At 42.0% G+C, this 7,500-nt stretch overlaps 1 protein-coding gene across 5 annotated transcripts in view; it reads right to left on the bottom strand.

Annotated features, from left to right (window-relative positions):
- The window catches only part of LOC110004054 (receptor-type tyrosine-protein phosphatase mu), a 106,065-nt gene that overhangs the window by 44,990 nt on the left and 53,575 nt on the right, over window positions 1-7,500 (bottom strand). The gene's annotated exons all lie outside the window — the stretch shown is intronic.

Consider the following 7,500-nt stretch of genomic DNA (forward strand, 5'->3'; position numbering starts at 1 on the left):
CCATCATCCATCCATCATCCATCCATCATCCATCATCCATCATCAATCATCCATCATCCATCATACATCATCAATCATCCATCATCCATCATCAATCATCCATCATCCATCATCCATCATCCATCATCCATCATCCATCATCCATCATCCATCATCCATCCATCATCCATCCATCATCCATCATCCATCATCAATCATCCATCATCCATCATACATCATCAATCATCCATCATCCATCATCAATCATCCATCATCCATCATCCATCATCAATCATCCATCATCCATCATCCATCATCCATCATCCATCCATCATCCATCATCCATCATCCATCCATCATCCATCCATCATCCATCATCCATCATCCATCCATCATCCATCCATCATCCATCATCCATCCATCATCCATCATCCATCCATCATCCATCCATCATCCATCATCCATCATCCATCATCCATCCATCATCCATCCATCATCCATCATCCATCATCCATCCATCATCCATCATCCATCCATCATCCATCCTCCATCATCCATCCATCATCCATCATCCATCATCCATCATCCATCCATCATCCATCATCCATCATCCATCATCAATCATCCATCCATCATCCATCATCCATCATCCATCCATCATCCATCATACATCATACATCATCCATCCATCATCCATCATCAATCATCCATCATCCATCATCCATCATCCATCCATCATCCATCCATCATCCATCATCCATCCATCATCCATCATCCATCATCCATCATCCATCATCCATCCATCATCCATCCATCATCCATCCATCATACATCATCCATCCATCATCCATCATCAATCATCCATCATCCATCATCCATCATCCATCCATCATCCATCCATCATCCATCCATCATACATCATCCATCCATCATCCATCATCAATCATCCATCATCCATCATCCATCCATCATCCATCCATCATCCATCATCCATCAATCCATCATCCATCATACATCATCCATCCATCATCCATCATCAATCATCCATCATCCATCATCCATCATCCATCCATCATCCATCCATCATCCATCATCCATCCATCATCCATCATCCATCATCCATCATCCATCATCCATCCATCATCCATCCATCATCCATCCATCATACATCATCCATCCATCATCCATCATCAATCATCCATCATCCATCATCCATCATCCATCCATCATCCATCCATCATCCATCCATCATACATCATCCATCCATCATCCATCATCAATCATCCATCATCCATCATCCATCCATCATCCATCCATCATCCATCATCCATCATCCATCATCAATCATCCATCATCCATCATCCATCCATCATCCATCCATCATCCATCCATCATACATCATCCATCATCCATCCATCCATCATCCATCCTCCATCATCCATCATCCATCATCCATCCATCATCCATCATCCATCATCCATCATCCATCCATCATCCATCCATCATCCATCCTCCATCGTCCATCATCCATCGTCCATCATCCATCATCCATCATCCATCATCCATCCATCATCCATTCATCATCCATCCATCATCTATCCATCATCCATCCATCATCCATCATCCATTATTATCCATCCATCATCCATCCATCATCCATCATCCATCATCCATCATCCATCCATCATCCATCCATCATCCATCATCCATCCATCATCCATCATCCATCCATCATCCATCCATCATCCATCCATCATCCATCATCCATCCATCATCCATCATCCATCATCCATCATCCATCATCCATCCATCATCCATCATCCATCCATCATCCATCATCCATCATCCATCATCCATCATCCATCCATCATCCATCATCAATCATCCATCATCCATCATCCATCATCAATCATCCATCCATCATCCATCATCAATCATCCATCATCCATCATCCATCATCAATCATCCATCATCCATCCATCATCCATCATCAATCATCCATCATCCATCATCCATCATCCATCAATCCATCATCAATCATCCATCATCCCTCATCCATCCATCATCCATCATCAATCATCCATCATCAATCATCCATCATCCATCATCCATCATCCATCCATCATCCATCATCCATCATCAATCATCAATCATCCATCCATCACCCATCATCAATCATCCATCATCCATCATCAATCATCCATCCATCACCCATCATCAATCATCCATCATCCATCATCAATCATCCATCATCCATCATCCATCATCAATCATCCATCCATCACCCATCATCAATCATCCATCATCCATCATCAATCATCCATCCATCATCCATCATCAATCATCCATCATCCATTCATCATCCATCATCCATTCATCATCCATCCATCATCCATCATCCATCATCCATCATCCATCATCCATTATTATCCATCCATCATCCATCCATCATCCATCCATCATCCATCATCCATCCATCATCCATCCATCATACATCATCCATCCATCATCCATCCATCATCCATCATTCATCCATCATCCATCCATCATCCATCCATCATCCATCATCCATCCATCATCCATCCATCATCCATCATCCATCATCCATCCATCCATCATCCATCATCCATCATCCATCCATCATTAATCATCCATCATCCATCATCAATCATCCATCCATCATCCATCATCAATCATCCATCATCCATCATCAATCATCCATCCATCATCCATCCATCATCCATCATCCATCCATCATCCATCCATCATACATCATCCATCCATCATCCATCCATCATCCATCATCAATCATCCATCATCCATCATCCATCATCAATCATCCATCATCAATCATCCATCCATCATCCATCCATCATCCATCATCCATCCATCATCCATCCATCATACATCATCCATCCATCATCCATCCATCATCCATCATCCATCATCCATCATCCATCCATCATCCATCATCCATCATCCATCATCCATCATCCATCCATCATCCATCATCCATCATCCATCATCCATCATCCATCATCAATCATCCATCATCCATCATCCATCCATCATCCATCCATCATACATCATCCATCATCCATCCATCATCCATCCATCATCCATCCTCCATCCTCCATCATCCATCATCCATCCATCATCCATCCTCCATCATCCATCATCCATCATCCATCATCCATCCATCATCCATCCATCATCCATCCTCCATCGTCCATCATCCATCATCCATCATCCATCATCCATCATCCATCATCCATCCATCATCCATTCATCATCCATCCATCATCTATCCATCATCCATCCATCATCCATCATCCATCATCCATTATTATCCATCCATCATCCATCCATCATCCATCATCCATCATCCATCATCCATCCATCATCCATCCATCATCCATCCATCATCCATCATCCATCATCCATCCATCATCCATCCATCATCCATCATCCATCATCCATCCATCATCCATCATCCATCATCCATCCATCATCCATCATCCATCCATCATCCATCATCCATCATCCATCATCCATCATCCATCATCCATCCATCATCCATCATCAATCATCCATCATCCATCATCAATCATCCATCCATCATCCATCATCAATCATCCATCATCCATCATCAATCATCCATCCATCATCCATCATCAATCATCCATCATCCATCATCAATCATCCATCCATCATCCATCATCAATCATCCATCATCCATCCATCATCCATCATCAATCATCCATCATCCATCAATCCATCATCCATCAATCCATCATCAATCATCCATCATCCATCATCCATCATCCATCAATCCATCATCAATCATCCATCATCCCTCATCCATCCATCATCCATCATCAATCATCCATCATCAATCATCCATCATCCATCATCCATCATCCATCCATCATCCATCATCCATCATCCATCATCCATCATCAATCATCCATCCATCATCCATCATCCATCATCAATCATCCATCATCAATCATCCATCATCCATCATCCATCATCCATCATCAATCCATCATCAATCATCCATCATCCATCATCCATCCATCATCCATCATCAATCATCCATCATCCATCATCCATCATCCATCATCCATCCATCATCCATCATCCATCATCCATCCATCATCCATCATCAATCATCAATCATCCATCCATCACCCATCATCAATCATCCATCATCCATCATCAATCATCCATCCATCACCCATCATCAATCATCCATCATCCATCATCAATCATCCATCATCCATCATCCATCATCAATCATCCATCCATCACCCATCATCAATCATCCATCATCCATCATCAATCATCCATCATCCATCATCCATCATCAATCATCCATCCATCACCCATCATCAATCATCCATCATCCATCATCAATCATCCATCCATCATCCATCATCAATCATCCATCATCCATCATCCATCCATCATCCATTCATCATCCATCCATCATCTATCCATCATCCATCATCCATCATCCATCATCAATCATCCATCCATCACCCATCATCAATCATCCATCATCCATCATCAATCATCCATCCATCATCCATCATCCATCCATCATCCATTCATCATCCATCCATCATCCATCCATCATCCATCATCCATCATCCATCATCCATTATTATCCATCCATCATCCATCCATCATCCATCCATCATCCATCATCCATCCATCATCCATCCATCATCCATCCATCATACATCATCCATCCATCATCCATCCATCATCCATCATTCATCCATCATCCATCCATCATCCATCCATCATCCATCATCCATCCATCATCCATCCATCATCCATCATCCATCATCCATCCATCCATCATCCATCATCCATCATCCATCCATCATCCATCATCCATCATCCATCATCCATCATCAATCATCCATCCATCATCCATCATCAATCATCCATCATCCATCATCAATCATCCATCCATCATCCATCCATCATCCATCATCCATCCATCATCCATCCATCATACATCATCCATCCATCATCCATCCATCATCCATCATCAATCATCCATCATCCATCATCCATCATCAATCATCCATCATCCATCATCAATCATCCATCCATCATCCATCCATCATCCATCATCCATCATCCATCCATCATCCATCCATCATACATCATCCATCCATCATCCATCCATCATCCATCATCAATCATCCATCATCCATCCATCCATCATCCATCATCCATCCATCATCCATCATCAATCATCCATCCATCATCCATCATCAATCATCCATCATCCATCATCCATCCATCATCCATCATCCGTGTTACCGTTGCAAAGGGAGAAAACATCTTTTAAAGTCACAGAGAGAGAAACACTCTGTCCACTTTAAAAGCTTCATGTATTTTCTCTCTTTCTATTCCGAGTGTTAATAAAAAAAACATCCATTTGTACGATTGGTCACACACACACACACACACACACGCACACACGCACACACACATACTCACACACGCACATAGACACACACAAAAGTTTAACCCTGACCTGAAAATGGAAAAGGAAAACATATTGAAATAAATAAATGAATGTAAAAAAACATGCTTTTAAACTGAAGCAGCGTTGCGTGTGTGTCTGTTTGTGTCTATGTGTGTGGAGGTTAACACAGAGGACGGTGAAAGCGCCCGAGGAGAGGCTGCCCTCCTCCCCCTCATGTCACCTATTTCTTCTTCTGTGGTTCAGTCAGACAGTAAAAACCTGCTGCGTTTCTTCCTCTCTGATTCAGACTGAACACACAAACTCTTTTTCTCCTGAGAAAAACAAGACTGATTATAAAATAACTAAATCTGAGTTTGATTCTACTGCTTCAAAACATTTCTGTCTAAAAAATATCAGGAAGAGAAAACCACCAAGAGATACACCTTAACCACAAAGAGACACAACTCAATCACAAAGACACAACTCAACCACAAAGACACAACTCAACCACAACTCAACCACAACTCAACCACAGGGACACAACTCAACCACAACTCAACCACAAAGACACAACTCAACCACAAAGAGACACAACTCAACCACAAAGACACACCTTAACCACAAAGACACAACTCAACCACAAAGACACAGCTCAACCACAAAGACACAACTCAACCACAAAGACACAAGTCAACCACAAAGACACACCTTAACCACAAAGACACAACTCAACCACAAAGACACAACTCAACCACAAAGACACAACTCAACCACAACTCAACCACAGGGACACAACTCAACCACAGGGACACAACTCAACCACAACTCAACCACAAAGACACAACTCAACCACAAAGACACAACTCAACCACAAAGAGACACAACTCAACCACAAAGACACAACTCAATCACAAAGACACAACTCAACCACAAAGACACAACTCAACCACAAAGACACAACTCAACCACAAAGACACAAGTCAACCACAAAGACACAACTTAACCACAAAGACACACCTTAACCACAAAGACACAACTCAACCACAAAGAGACAAGTCAACCACAAAGAGACACAACTCAACCACAAAGACACAACTCAACCACAAAGACACACCTTAACCACAAAGACACAACTCAACTACAAAGACACAACTCAACCACAAAGAGACACAACTCAACCACAAAGACACAACTCAACCACAAAGACACAAGTCAACCACAAAGACACAAGTCAACCACAAAGACACAACTCAACCACAAAGACACACCTTAACCACAAAGACACAACTCAACTACAAAGACACAACTCAACAACAAAGACACAACTCAACCACAAAGACACAACTCAACCACAACTCAACCACAGAGACACAACTCAACCACAGAGACACAACTCAACCACAGAGACACAACTCAACCACAAAGACACAACTCAACCGCAGAGACACAACTCAACCACAAAGACACAACTCAACTACAAAGACACAACTCTACCACAACTCAACCACCAAGACACAACTCAACCGCAGAGACACAACTCAACCACAAAGACACAACTCAACTACAAAGACACAACTCTACCACAACTCAACCACAAAGACACACCTTAACCACAAAGAGACACAACTCAACCACAAAGACACAAGTCAACCACAGAGACACAACTCAACCACAGAGACACAACTCAACTACAAAGACACAACTCTACCACAACTCAACCACAAAGACACAACCTAACCATAACTCAACCACAAAGACACACCTTAACCACAAAAAGACACAACTCAACCACAGAGACAAAACTCAACCACAAAGACACAACTCAACCACAACTCAACCACAACTCAACCACAACTCAACCACAAAGACACAACTCAACCACAACTCAACCACAAAGACACAACTCAACTACAGAGACACAACTCAACCACAGAGACACAAGTCAACCACAAAGACAAAACTCAACCACAAAGACACAACTCAACCACAACTCAACCACAAAGACACAAGTCAACCACAAAGACACAACT

This window comes from Labrus bergylta, chromosome 20, assembly GCF_963930695.1.
Source record: "Labrus bergylta chromosome 20, fLabBer1.1, whole genome shotgun sequence".
NCBI lineage: Eukaryota > Metazoa > Chordata > Actinopteri > Labriformes > Labridae > Labrus > Labrus bergylta.